We start from the raw sequence: 15,464 nt of genomic DNA, 5'->3' as shown, positions 1-15,464 counted from the left end.
CTGTTTTAAATGTCTGAGGGACAGTTTTAAAGGAACTTCATGAATAGAGAGATTTGCCAATTCTTTGTAGGAAACTTTGGATTGGATTGTCTGTGCTTTTGTTTGACTATAGAAACTTTGATTTACAAAAACTTTACTTATGGGTAAGGCAGCAGTTTGGGTGTGTGGGAGGGGGCTAGGGGCAAGGGGTTGGGAGATGAAGAGGGGTGATTACCTCAGGGTGGAAGGCTCCTTGGCTCCCACTGGCATGGCTCTGCAGCTCCTAGGCAGAGGGGCCAGGGCACTATATGTGCTGCCTGCACCTGCAGGCCCTGCCCCCGCAGCTCCCATTGGCTGCAGTTCCCGGCCAGCGGGAGCTGTGCAGCCTGCGCTTGTGGCAGGAGCAGTGTACAGAGCCCCCTAGCCCCTCCGCTGCCTAGGAGCTGCAGGGACATGTGGCAGAGCTGGGTAGGGAGCCTGTGAGCCCCACCATTTCCCTCCTCCCCCAGCATCAGCGGGGGTCCCGGGTCGCTACCTCTTCGAGAGCACTCGCACCCCCCCGCCCAAATTTTAGTTAGGGATATATAGTAAAAGTCGTGGGCCGTGAATTTTTGTTTACTGCCCTTGACCTGTCCATGACTTTTACTAAAAATACCCATGAGTAAAACATAACCTTACTTATGGGGATACCTAGGTCTTTTGGTGAGACCTCTTAAAAATTAGGGATTTTGGATGTGGCTGTAGTACACTGGAGTTCATTCTGTATTAATAAAAGAGAATAGTCCTTTATATTCTGAGTCTCATTCCACTTCTATTTGAATGCTCTATTTCTCCTTCTCATTGGCCTTCATGCCAGCCAGTTAGGCAGCAAACATGAATGACATTTAAAGCAAACATGGAACTTATTACAGACTTTTAGAAATTCTCCACACTAACTACAGGGTTGAAAGTAGCAAGTGTCATTTGAAGCAAGAATATCATGTAGGATCAGGACTTAAAAAGGACTTTGGGCAGTGAGGAAGTTGAGGGAGCTGCTTAAGAACTGGATGTGGTTCATCATGAGGTACTGTAAATATAAGGAGTCCTACTTCTGTTTTTCTTCAGGCTGTTTGAGCCAAGGAATAGGACTTGCATCCCACTTCTCTTGCACCTGATGTGACATTATTTGATAAGCATTTCAAGAGTTGAAGAATGCAGCAACGATTAGAAAAATAGAACTGCCTTCCTTGACCGAGAAATTCTTGTTTCAGATTTGTTATATGTGGGTTTCTCTAGCTTCTTTTTAGTTATGCTTTACTGGTTTCAGATTTGTACTCTTCTAGCTAAATGTCCTTTTTAGTGTGTTGTTAAAGCCTGTGTTGTGGAGAACTCACGACCCTGTATTCAATGGCATTTCTCATGAATCTTCTATTCCAATATGGCTTCTATTCCTAGATTCTGGTCTTCCTGAACAAAACACAGTATAAAGGGAGCTAATATTTGAAGTGCTTCCCAGGAATCCTTCGGGTGGAGAAAGGGAAAATTAATACCACTTTCTTGATACAAATATATAGGTTTCCCTAAACTGTCTTTATAGATTGACAGGTTTAAGGCTAGAAAGGAACTATCATGTTCATTTAGTTTCACCACCACCATCGATGTTCGTTTTGTGCTCGTCACTGAACAAATAACTTGTTTATTAGTAAAGCACATTTTTCTGTCCTCTTTCACTGGCAAAATGCTATGTAATATAAACATCATTAGTTAATTAAACAGTGGACTGTATTTTTAAAGAGTATTTTATTTGTCATTGCCAGTGTGAACTAGACACTAAATATATCCATGTTTAAATTGTGGTATTTCTCACCCTTCTGCCCACCCACCCACAACCTTTCTTTGTTCCCTGGATCCCATGATATGCTATTTCCCTATTTTTAAGATGTTAGTAAAGAACACCTCCAGAGGTGGTTAGCATTTATCAGCCCTCAGAATGACAGATTCTGTTTACTCTCGGAGGCAAGTCATTTTTCTGTTGAAGAAAAGGGAGGATAATCTCCACCCACAGTAATATGTGTTGAGAAACATAATACACTAGGAAAATGTACCAACTACTTGGCTGCAAATTGTCTCCTTTCTGCAAGATAGGCAATCATAACATTTTTAGACAGTCTTTTAAACAGCTTCATTACCTAACTCCTGCACATGCAAAGTTAAACTTGATGTTTGTTAAACTGGGTGAATGTTCCATCAACTATTTGAGTAACACTGCATTGGGTTAGATATGGCCTAATGCTTAAGATTTCAATCCAGTTGGTGGCTCCTGTCCAAGCCCAGTAGCAAGGACTAGGGAGAGGCTGAGCAGATAGTATAATCTTTGGTGCATAAATGCACCTGAGAAGGTCTGGCACACAGATGCTACCCTCAGCATGCGTGTTACTTTGACCTTGCTGAACAGCTGCGAGTGTGTGAAAGGGCTCAGTGGCTCTGCTTACACAACTTCCCACCTTGGGCAGCTGTAAGAGAGTTTTACTTTTCTCATTGTAAAATGAGCCCAGAACAAAATATTCTGGAGTTTCTAAAAAATTATTCTCTACTTTGTTTAATGACACATTTCCTCTTGGGTATCTTCATCTATCTCATTCAACTACTGTACATTAGCTGACTGTTTAAAAAAAAAATCCTAATATCCAGCTGTATAGATGGAGCAAACGGGCTGAGAGTATATGTGTATGTGTGCAAAGCTAATTATTCATGAAGATGAGAAACCAAATTCTAATTTTAAGAACATTCTAGAATGGCTTTGGTAATATACATACTACGATCAGAGTTTGAAATTCCCCCACCATTTACTATGTAATTATTTACATATGCTATATATGTTAAACTAAAACACTTTGAGGAAATCTGCAGTTATATTAATCAAGTTGCTTAATTATGTATAATGGATTTTTTAAATTACTGCAACCTACTCAAGCGATCATATTCCTAATAAATTCTGTTCACTTTTCAGTTTTGTTGTTTTCCTGTTTAGTTCAGAAGAAACTTATTAAAATAAACCACTTAATTATTTAAAAACTAAATTATTTAAAATGTAGAAAGAAAAATAAATTTCATTCCATTTTAAGGATTGAATCTGTTTAGAAAGCAGTTAGACAAATCTAATCTGTTTTTTTTTAAGACACTTTGTATCGCAGGCTACTGACATGAGAGAGTCATATCAAAGCGTTTTACTTTGAAAGATTTCCAGCATTTCTGGTGGAAGTAATTCAAATACATGGGTCTTTCTCTACCATATACAGTATATTGCCAGTATCGATAATATCATGAGCTCCTTCAAGGACAGAAAGACTCATGATAGTAGGTCTTTAAGAAGAAAAGAATGAACTGGATTGAGTCTGTTCTGTGATTCATAAGCTATTAACCTACATTGGTGGATATTGTAGTTTCTCCCCAGAGCAGTTATATGTTCTGTAGGACCCTATGTAAAATCAGATACTTGAGTTTATCCAGCCTCATCCTAACTATGATTATATTCTGCACCCATCCCACCCTTCTGTGTATTCATGATGTTCATGGTCACCTTCTGGTTGTGAGTGACATCCTCCCTCTGATTTATAATTCATATGCTCCTTTCTCTTGATTATTTTGCCAGGCTCCATGGTCTATGGTGATCACCCTACATGGATGCTAGTGACAATATCATCGCTACTAGGTGATGGAGAATAGCAGCAGCAAGTGAATAAACAATAGGAACTATTAACAAAGTAGAACAATCCAAAAGAACTTAATGAGGAGCTCAGAAGAAAGCTGAGTGAGAGAAATGAACAAGGGCTAAGAGTGGAGAGCAAAACAAAGATTTATCTTTTTATGTGCCTCAGGAATACACGGTAGAGGTATCAGGCTACCACTTCTTCCTCCCATCTGATTGTTCAGAATGTTTCATGCCCTCAGGCTGCATTGCTTTTCCTCAGTCTATATTAATTAGTTTGATTCCTGGTTCAGTAGAGATCAGGCAGAAATGTGCAGCTATGGAAGAATATTTTCTTTTGTCTTTTGTGGTTTTTCTTTCTTTTCCAAAAGTTATAATTTTCTTTTAAATGAACAAGCCCAGAGTCACTGCTTATTTCTTTCACAACCTCTTCTATAGAAGAAGTTCCTCAAATGCATCATATACTGAGCATTCTACAGGACTCTATCACCAGCTCACTTTGCTTGGCTTGCAAACTGGTCTAGTGCCTTTGTGAAGAAGTGTTGGTTATCTATCTGTTGGTTTCTCTAAATAGTAACCTGTGTAGCTATTGCAATGAATCTGAGCAGTAGCAGTTTGGCAGTGGGGGTTGGTGATGCATCTGGTACTGCTATACTGGCTCTCAACTGGAGGGTGAAATGGCAGCCAGCCAGGAGGAGATGGATGGATGATGGAAGACCTGGAAGGACAGCAGTGGAGACAGTTGCCTGGTGACTGAGCTGGAGATTCCAGAGCTGCCTGTGTAAAGTTTGGTCTGTCTCTATTTGAGTAACAGAACTTGCATATGTAGCGTTGATAAATAAACAGATTATATCAATTTGACTCTGTAAGATCCATTTCTCTTCAACTGTGGAAATTAATGTGCTGCAGTGTTCTGAAATGAACCACTTCTCAATAGAAGGGCAGCATCATGCGGAGAAGGTAGCAATTCAGGGGGCTAAAAAGCCCTTGGTTCCAACTGATTGCACCTACTTGACAAGGTGCGGGCCTGTACTACCGTAACTGAGTCACAGGAAAAAAAAAAAAGAAGGTAAGAAGATCTCTTTTGTGTTATCCTATCTAGAGATAGACTCAAGCTAAGCAATTCAGATGAGAATTTGGTTCAGAATTCAAACTTAACAAAACTGCAGGGCTGTTTTGGATTTGGTGTTATTGTTAAGGCCCATCCACAAGGACAAGTTTGTAATAATACATCATTTTCCAAGCTTTCTAAAATGTTGACATAACTGGAACACTGAGTTGCGTCTGTTTTAATGATTTACAAAAACCCTAACGTTCAACTTCACTAATGGCATCCAAACTTTGTCATTTAATGTTCACTGAAGAATGACTTATGCTTTGATGTCTAATGGCTTTTTAAGAAGCTGAACTCCAGCTGGAATTTTGCAACTGTTGCATTTGAAGTCATAACACGCCTGAAGAATTCCAGCAGGAGTAAATCTATTTTTGAGTTGTTTTATGTATATTTTTTGGTTTGACGAATCCAAATTCTAATTCTCATTAGTGGTATATATCTATATTAATACATGATACCACCTTTATAATGCTATCCTTAAAATCAGACAATTTTCAATGTTACCCAAGTGTTTTATTTGAATCGCATAAAGGTAATTTATATTGGGAGAGATGGGTATCTGGGAGCAACGGAACTCTATATAACATACCACAGAGAGAATTAGTATTTTTATCTTAAACTTCACAGCCTAATTAACTAGAAATATTGGAATTTTTTTAGCTTATACATTCTTTTCTATTTATTTTCAGAATTGGTAGATTTTTTTCATCCTTCTTTTACTTTTAAGTTATCTATGTTTCTTTGCAAAAGTAATAAAACCTTCTTTTCTTCCAAACCTGGTTTGAATACTCAGAGCTGTCACATTAACCCGGTATTAGTATTAGATTTTAATAAAAGACAGCATAGGAAGAAGAAAGATGCTTTCTGAAAGTAGACGATAGGAGATATAATTTAGTTTTTTTGATTTTTAATATTTTTGTTTTTTCAATATACTGTAAATGATATTTGACTTTGCCACATAACTGTTACTGAAAACACATAAATACAACAATTATGCTGAAATAATACTAAGCTTATATCACAAAATGACAAAAGTGAAGAAATTACGGCAAGAATGAGTTCACTCCAAACTTGTGAGTTCCAGGGAGCAGTAAGGAGGGGAAGGGTACTAAGAAATATGGAATTTAAAGTTAGTCTTACATTTTTTTTCCAATTTGTGTTCCAGTGTGATGTTTTGAAACATAATTGCAGATTTATTTTCTTTGCAGTTTTACTTTTTTTTAATTAACAATCACAGATGTTCTGTGAAAATTTTATAATTTGCTTAAGTTATATATAATGCTATGTGTAATCTACAACAACTCAGTGTGGTGATCTGTTCCCTTCTAATGGTGACTGGGACACTCAGAGAGGTTGATAAGCTGGCTAGAGCCTTGGCTAGCAGAGATGGGTCCTTTAACTCAGGCAGTAGAGGCTCATGCTTTAAAATCCAGAGGTACCAGGTTGGATCCCTCCTCCTAGAGGCAATGATAGGAAAAAACAGAGTTTGGATGATACTGTGGTACCTACATGGGCAAATTACATCTGCTTTGCTTCCTGTCTCAAGCAGATAGAGGCAACCCTTGCATTGGCTGTTATGGCTTCCTTGAAGCAATTACTAATTACTAGGGCTGTCAAGCAATTAAAAAAATTAATCATGCTGTTAATAATAGAATACCATTTATTTAAATATTTTTGGATGTTTGCTACATTTTCAAATATATTGATTTCAATTACAACACAGAATACAAAGTGTACAGAGCTCACTTTATATTTTTGATTACAAATATATGCACTGTAAAAAAATAAAAGAAATTGTATTTTTCAATTCACCTAATACAAGTACTGTAGTACAATCTCTTTATCATGAAAGTTGAACTTACAAATGTAGAATTATGTACAGAAAAAAACCTGCACTCAAAAACAAAACAATGCAAAACTTTAGAGCCTACAAGTCCACTCAGCCCTACTTCTTCTTCAGCCAATTGCTTAGACAAACAGGTTTGTTTCCATTTGCAGGAGATAATGCTGTCCACTTCTTGTTTACAGTGTCATCTGAAAGTGAGAACAGTTGTTTGCATGGCACTATTGTAGCTGGTGTCGCAAGATATTTACGTGCCAGATGTGCTAAAGATTCATATGTCCCTTCATGTTTCAACCACCGTTCCAGAGGAGATGCATCCATGCTGATGATGGGTTCTGCTTGATAACAATTAAAAGCAGTGCGGACCGATGCATGTTGATTTTCATCATCTGAGTCAGATGCCACTAGCAGAAGGTTGATTTTCTTTTTTTGGTGGTTCAGGATCTGCAGTATCCGCATCGCAGTGTTGCTCTTTTAAGACTTCTGGAAGCATGCTCCACACCTGGTCCCTCTCAGATTTTACAAGGCACTTCAGATTCTTAAACCTTGGATTGAGTGCTGTAGCTATCTTTAGAAATCTTACATTAGTACCACTTTTGCATTTTATCAAATCTGCAGTGAAAGTGTTCTTAAAATGAACAATATGCCAGCTCATCATCCAAGACCGCTATAACATGAAATATATGGCAGAATGCAGGTAAAACTGAGCAGGAAACATACAGTTCTCCCCCCAAGGAGTTCAGTCACAAATTTAATTAATGCATTATTTTTTTTAACAAGCGTTACTAACATGGAAGCATGTCCCCTGGAATGGTGGCTAAAGCATGAAGGGGCATACAAATATTTAGTGTGTCTGGCACATAAATACCTTGCAATTCCAGCTACAAAAATGCCATGCAAATGCCAGTTCTTGCTTTCAGGTGCCATTGTAAATAAGAAGCGGGCAGCATTATCGCCTGTAAATGTAAACAAACTTGTTTGTCTTAGCAATTGGCTGAACAAGAAGTAGGACTTATAGGCTCTAAAGTTTTACATTGTTTTGTTTTTGTGTGCAGTTAAATAACAAAAAAAAATCTACATTTGTAAGTTGTACTTTCATGATAAATGCATTACAGTACCTGTATGAGGTGAATTGAAAAATACTATTTCTTTTATCATGTTTACTGCGCAAATATTGGTAATAAAATTAATATAAAGTGAGCAGTGTACACTTTGTATTCTGCATTGTAATTGAAATCAATATATTTGAAAATATAGGAAAACATCCAAATATTTAAATTTCAATTGGTATTCTATTGTTTAACAGTGTGATTAAAACTGCAATTAATCCTAATTAATTTTTTGAGTTAATCACGAGTTAACTGCGATTAATCGACAGCTCTACTAATTACTTATATTGCAAGACCTAAATAAGCCAATCATGCCGTTTTAAAGAACTAGAGTGGGTAATTTTATGGAAATAAGGAGGAGCTAAAATAAAATAAATGTAAACCAAGTTAGCATGGGGTCCTTATTTACAGGCTGCATTCGATACCACTTTACTTCTGGGTTCAGGTTTCCAACCCAATTCACGTTCCAACCCTGTCCACCCAACAAGTCTTTTGAACTCCAGCACAGAATGTTCCAGACCTTCAAGGTACAGTAACCAAGTCAAAACAATTTTTAAAACTCTGTACACCACACCTTATCAGATGTGCTTAGCACCCACAACTCCCATTGACTTCAATGATATCTGGAGGGCCTCAGCATCTCTGAAAATAAGTCTGAGAACTTGGTAGCTATTATCAGTATATTAACCCTTCCTTTTTCTGCCAGGGTTGTTTCCAGTGGTGTATTATCGCCTAGGCCAACAAGGCCTAGGCCTAAGGTGGCAAATTTGCAGGGGTGGCAAATTTATAATAGCCATAGGCGCTGACTTTACCCAGCGCTGGTGGGTGCTCGTGCCCTTCCCCCTGGTCCCAACTCCGGCCCCCAAAATCCGCGGCCTGCCTCCTCCTGCGGGCGCTCCGCGTTTCCCCTCCTTCCTCATCCCTCCCAGGCTTGCCACACGAAAGTGCTGGGAGGGAGGAGAAGCAGAGCGGCAGTGCGCTCAGGGGAGGAGGTGGAGCAGAGGTGAGTTGGGGGCGCGGGGAGGGCCGCAGCAAGTAACCCGGGCTGGGGGGCAGAGGAACCGCTCCCCGCCCCAGCTCACCTCCGCTCCACTGCTGCCTCCTCCCCCGAGTGCACTGCTGCTCCGCTTCTACCCCCTCCCTCCCAGGCTTGCAGCAGGAAACAGCTACCGGTGGGTTCAAACGAATTTGTACAAAGACTAAAACAAGTTCATAAGGGGCCAGGGGTGGCAAAATCATTAATCCGCCACTGGTTGTTTCCTTTATGTTTTCCAAGGAGATGATGATCTGATCTTAACTTTCATAAGGGAGAGTTTATGTACCCCTAAGTGTCATGAAGGAACATTGTGAGAAAGCTGTGACTTGAACAGCCATGTTTATGGCTCACCTATTACTGCAGTATCTAGGTGCTAACAAAACAAGTTTGTCTGAAAATCCATGGTCTCTACCTCTCCTTCATTCAGCACCATAAATATTTTTTCTATAGAGAAATGATTCCTGGACCATGCAGGAGTCTTATGTAGTTGCAGGAAGGCCAGTGGGAAAGAATGGGGGTTTGATTTCACTCTCACAGTGACAAGAGCTAATTTCATCCTGATCTGTGGTGGGGGAGTATTCTATAAATTGATACTAGTTTAATGTCATTCAGTTAAGCATTTCTCCTAAAGTCTCTTTCTTGTTACAGGTTCCTTTTCATTTTCTTAACATGCATCATACCATTTTACCTTGTTTTTGCTCCCTAGGAGACCTAATTGTTGCTATTGCCAGTAAATTCTTCTGCAAGTATAGATTGTGTGGTAGTACAGAGTAACAGCATTTATTCCAATGTTAAAGTTGCAGCTGAGTTTCCATTATAAACTGCTTTGCTCCCTCTCTTAAATCAGTCATATTGGTTAGGTGTGGAGTTAGGACACCATTTTTCTCCCAAACTTCAAGTAAATTGGATAAGGGGTTTTTGAATCATGACACCTTCAAAATAAAGGACTAGAGAGAAGCCTTTTTGATCTCTCTCTAGCAAAAGACGAGGAAGAAGAAAGATAAGTTAGCTTACTGGAAATGCCATGATGTTGTGCTCAGGACCAAAATTTATTTGATTATAATCTAATTTTGAGAGCTATGTGCTTTGGAATTTAATTTGGGATTTGGACGAGCTTACTTAGTATAGCCTGTCAAATGACCTGTGCTTGCTGCTTACTTGCTTTTTTTCTTTCTTAAAGTCTCTAACTCTTTCTATTTCAGAAAGAAATCTCAGAATATAATCCGATTGCTAAGGAACTTGTCTAAGGAAAGCAGAGGTTCCCAGGTGGGTACTCAGGGACACAGAAAAGAAGACAGTGGGAAAACACAAGTGCTTTTGTCTTTTCCAGCTGACAAAGTTCCTGTAGACAGTCCTGCTGCTCTGGGGCTCTCTCCCGATGATTGGGGTTTGTACACACGTTACATACCTGAGTTTTGCCAGAACATTCTTTGTTACCAGAGGTGGTACGAGAAAAGAAAAGGGACACTACTTGATTTTTGGAGTCCAGATTGTTTTTAGTGCTGGCACTTCTGGGAAAACAAAACATTTTTTGTGACTTGTGGAAAATTTGATTTAGAAGTTACTGAGAGACCATAAATTGTGACTGTAAAAATGATATTGTGGAGTTTGATGTTTTAGAGTGAAACTGCCCTTTAAAATGATTTGGTGATTTTTAGTTTATTTACTTCTTTCAAAAATGAAATGCCGGGGTGGGCGGGAGTGGGGAATCCCTTAGTATCATTAATAGTTTGGACACACCTTGTTGCCTTTTGTATGGAGCTTTTGATTGGCACTTACACTTTTCTTTTTGTGGAGTGTCATCATTGTCTTGTTCTTTCTTTAAAAAAAAAGATTCTTGTGAAAAGCTAAGTCTTCTTGCAGGAAAACAAGTGTCAAATATTTCAATGCATCTTTCATTCATATTATAGATGTATTTGTTTTCAGTGGAATTTAATTGCTTAGTCCTTTGCTTGCTCTTTCCCCATCGCATGTTATATGACTTTTTATGGTTGTCTTTCAGAAAAGCAGAATAAAAGAAGAAAGGTTTGTAGGTGTAATTTATCTTCCACCCCTGTGGTTAATGCCTTCTGTTAGGGTGTAAGTACTGCATGGTATCTCATGCTTGAAGCCATGAAGTGTGTTTCAAATATTTTATTATTCAGGAAAACAATATTTGAATTCATTTACATTGAAGGAAACATTAATATTTTTAACAGGTTGTACTAGTGTCAGGACAGCAAGACAGTCTCTGCTGGCTAGTTTTGTTCTGTTCTGTATCTGAACATCTGCCAAATCTATGCTCTTTCAACTGCACCCAGAACCATACTATTGGAATGTCTGTCTCTGAATGAGCTATAGTGCTCTGGGGGAGTGTTAATGAAAAAACATTCTTTAACTCTTTTGCCTTCCCAAAAGTCAGTGCACATGGGTTTTGTAAGTTTAAGTTTTAAGTGTAAGTTGTAATTTAAAAGACATTGTGGTTCAAACATGCCCTTTAAAAGAAAAGGAGTACATGTGGCACCTTAGAGACTAACAAATTTATTTGAGCATAAGCTTTTGTGAGCTACAGCTCACTTCATCGGATGCATTCAGTGGGAAGTACAGTGGGGAGATTTATATACATAGAGAACATGAAACAATGGGTGTTACCATACACACTGTAACAAGAGTGATCACTTCAGGTGAGCTATTACCAGCAGGAGAGCGGGGGAAAAAACCCTTTTGTACTGATAATCAAGGTGGGCCATTTCCAGCAGTTCACAAGAACAGTGGGGTGTGTGTGTGAGTGTGGGGGAAATAAACAAAGGACAATAGTTTTACTTTGTGTAATGACCCATCCACTCCCAGTTTATATTCAAGCCTAAGTTAATTGTATCCAGTTTGTAAATTACTTCCAATTCAGCAGTCTCTCGTTGAAGTCTGTTTTTGAAGTTTTTTTGTTGAAGAATTGCAACTTTTAGGTCTGAAATCGAGTGACCAGAGAGATTGAAGTGTTCTCCAACTGGTTTTTGAATGTTATAATTCTTGACATCTGATTTGTGTCCATTTATTCTTTTACACAGAGACTGTCCAGTTTGACCAATGTACTTGGCAGAGGGGCATTGCTGGCACACAGAGGGGCATATATCACATTGGTAGATGTGCAGGTGAACGAGCCTCTGATAGTGTGGCTGATGTGATTAGGCCCTATGATGGTGCCCCCTAAATAGATATGTGGACACAGTTGGCAACGGGCTTTGTTGCAAGGATAGGTTCCTGGGTTAGCGGTTCTGTTGTGTGGTGTGTGGTTGCTGGTGAGTATTTGCTTCAGATTGGGGGGCTGTCTGTAAGCAAGGACTGGCCTGTCTCCCAAGATTTGTGAGAGTGAAGTGTCGTCCTTCAGGATAGGTTGTAGATCATTGATGATGCGTTGGAGAGGTTTCAGTTGGGGGCTGAAGGTGATGGCTAGTGGCGTTCTGTTATTTTCTTTGTTGGGCCTGTCCTGTAGTAGGTGACTTCTGGGTACTCTTCTGGCTCTGTCAGTCTGTTTCTTCACTTCAGCAGGTAGGTACTGTAGTTGTAAGAATTCTTGAAAGAGATCTTGTAGGCATTTGTCTCTGTCTGAGGGGTGGGAGCAAATGTGGTTGTATCGTAGAACTTGGCCATAGACAATGGATCGTGTGGTGTGGTCTGGATGAAAACTGGAGGCATGTAGCTAGGAATAGCGGTCAGTAGGTTTCCGGTATAGGGTGGTGGTTATGTGACCATCGCTTATTAGCACCGTAGTGTCTAGGAGGTGGATCTCTTGTGTGGACTGGTCCAGGCTGAGGTTGATGGTGGGATGGAAATTGTTGAAATCATGGTGGAATTCCTCAAGGGCTTCTTTTCCATGGGTCCAGATGATGAAGATGTCCTCAATGTAGTGCAAGTAGAGTAGGGGCATTAGGGGATGAGAGCTGAGGAAGCGTTGTTCTAAGTCAGCCATAAAAATGTTGGCATACTGTGGGGCCATGCAGGTACCCATAGCAGTGCCACTGATTTGAAGGTATACATTGTCCCCAAATGTGAAATAGTTATGGTGAGGACAAAGTCACAAAGTTCAGCCACCAGGTTTGCCGTGACATTATCGGGGATACTGTTCCTGACTGCTTGTAGTCCATCTTTGTGTGGAATGTTGGTGTAGAGGGCTTTTACATCCATAGTGGTCAGGATGGTGATTTCAGGAAGATCACCGATGGATTGTCGTTTTCTCAGGAAGTCAGTGGTGTCTCCAAGATAGCTGGGAGTGCTGGTAGCATAGGGCCTGAGTAGGGAGTCTACATAGCCAGACAATCGTGCTGTCAGGGTGCCAATGCCTGAGATGATGGGGAGTCCAGGATTTCCAGGTTTATGGATCTTGGGTAGCAGGTAGAATACCCCTGGTCAGGGTTCCAGGGGTGTATCTGTGCGGATTTGTTCTTGTGCTTTTTCAGGGAGTTTCTTGAGCAAATGGTGTAGTTTCTTTTGGTAACCCTCAGTGGGATCAGAGGGTAATGCCTTGTAGAAAGTGGTGTTGGAGAGCTGCCTAGCAGCCTCTTGTTCATATTCTGACCTATTCATGATGACGACAGCACCTCCTTTGTCAGTCTTTTTGATTATGATGTCAGAGTTGTTTCTGAGGGTGTGGATGGCATTGTGTTTTGCGCAGCTGAGGTTATGGGGCAAGTGATGCTGCTTTTCCACAATTTCTGCCCTTGCACGTCGGTGGAAGCACTTTATGTAGAAGTCCAGTCTGTTGTTTCAACCTTCAGGAGGAGTCCACCCAGAATCCTTCTTTTTTTGTAGTGTTGGTAGGAAGGTCTTAGTATGTTGTTCAGAGGTGTGTTGGAAATATTCCTTGAGTCGGAGATGTCGAAAATAAGATTCTAGGTCACCACAGAACTGTATCATGTTCATGGGGGTGGAGGGGCAGAAGGAGAGACCCCAAGATAGGACAGATTCTTCTGCTGGGCTAAGAGTATAGTTGGATAGATTAACAATATTGCTGGGTGGGTTAAGGGAACCACTGTTGTGGCCCCTTGTGGCATGTAGTAGTTTAGAAAGTTTAGTGTCCTTTTTCTTTTGTAGAGAAGCAAAGTGTGTGTTGTAAATGGCTTGTCTAGTTTTTGTAAAGTCCAGCCACGAGGAAGTTTGTGTGGAAGGTTGTTTTTTTTTATGAGAGTATCCAGTTTTGAGCGCTCATTTTTAATCTTTCCCTGTTTGCTGTAGAGGATGTTGGTCAGGTGGTTCCGCAGTTCCTTTGAGAGCGTGTGGCACAAGCTGTCAGCATAGTCTGTGTGGTATGTAGATTGTAATGGATTTTTTACCTTCAGTCCTTTCGGTATGATGTCCATCTGTTTGCATTTGGAAAGGAAGATGATGTCTGTCTGTATCTGTACAAGTTTTTTCATGAAGTTGATAGATTTCCACTCCATACGGCTAAATTCAGTGCCTTGCATAATGACAGTTTTCAGAGTAGCAGCCGTGTTAGTCTGTATTCCTTTTCTTTTTGTGAATACCGACTAACATGGCTGCTACTCTGATTCCCTTTAAAGTAAGTTGTTTTGTTGGTTGTAAAACCACATGTTTTACAAGTCTTTCTTCTATCTCCTTTCCTTTGGTAGCTTTCCTTTGGAGCCTAGTGGCTCCACTTATACTCCATAGTTTACCTCCCTAGCAAATGTTTTTTCTCTTGAATATGTTTAAAACCCTCAATTCTGCAAACATCTTTTTAAAAAATTGGAACACATTTATTCGGTGCTCATATTTAGGTAAAATCCTGGCTCAGTTAAGTGCCCCTCTGTAAGCAAGGCAAATGAAAATAATAGAATAATAGAAATTTAGGTCTGGAAGGGATCTAGAGTATTCATCAAGTCCAGCCCCCTGCACTGAGGTAAGACTAAGTAAATCTAGACCATTTCTGACATGTGTTTTTCTAACCTCTTCTTAAAAACCTCCAATGATAGGGATTCCACAACCTCCCTTGGAAGGCTATTCCAGCTTTAACTACCCTTTATATTTACAAGGTTTTTCCTAATATCTAACCAAAATCTCCCTACAGATTAAGCCCATTATGTCTTATCCTACCTTCCATGGACATGGGGAACAATTGATCATCCTCTTTATAACAGCTCTTAGTGTATTTTGAAGGCTATCATCAGGTCTCGCCTCATTCTTCTCTCCAGGATAAACACACTTAGTTTTTTTTAACCGTTCCTTATCGGTCAGGTTTTCTAAATCTTCAGTCGTTTTCTTTGCTCACCTCTGGACTCTCTCCAGTTTATTCACATCTTTCCTAAAGTGTGGCATACAGAATTGTACAAGGTACTCCAGGTGAGGCCTCACCGTTGCTGAGTGCAACAGGAAAAATACCAATGTCTTACATATGAAACTACTCTTAATAAAAGCCCAGAATGTTATTAGCCTTTTTCACAACTGCCTCACACTGTTGACTTGTATTCAATTTGTGATCCCCTGTAGCTCCCACATTCTTTTCAGTAGTGCCACCAACTAGCCAGCTATTCCCCATTTTGTATCTGTGCATTTGATTTTTTCCTTCCCAAGTGTAGTACTTTGCACTTGTCTTTATTAAATGTCATCTTGTGGATTTCAGACTAATTCCCCAGTTCTTCAAGATCATGTTGAATTCTAATCCTGTCCTCCAAGAGATTGCAACACCTCCCCACTTGATGTAAAATACAGGAGCTCATGGAGGA

General features: G+C 39.8%; 1 long non-coding RNA gene across 3 annotated transcripts in view; it reads left to right on the top strand.

The window, feature by feature from the left end:
- LOC142070559 (uncharacterized) overlaps window positions 1–15,464 on the top strand; it is a 265,748-nt gene that overhangs the window by 72,793 nt on the left and 177,491 nt on the right. For all 3 annotated transcript variants that reach the window (XR_012666418.1, XR_012666419.1, XR_012666417.1), the window contains exon 2: window positions 9,972–10,035. This is a non-coding gene — a long non-coding RNA (uncharacterized LOC142070559). The remainder of the gene's footprint in view (window positions 1–9,971; window positions 10,036–15,464) is intronic.

The sequence above is a fragment of the Caretta caretta genome, chromosome 1, assembly GCF_965140235.1.
Source record: "Caretta caretta isolate rCarCar2 chromosome 1, rCarCar1.hap1, whole genome shotgun sequence".
Taxonomy (NCBI): domain Eukaryota; kingdom Metazoa; phylum Chordata; order Testudines; family Cheloniidae; genus Caretta; species Caretta caretta.
This window is presented reverse-complemented; position numbering and strand designations above follow the sequence as displayed.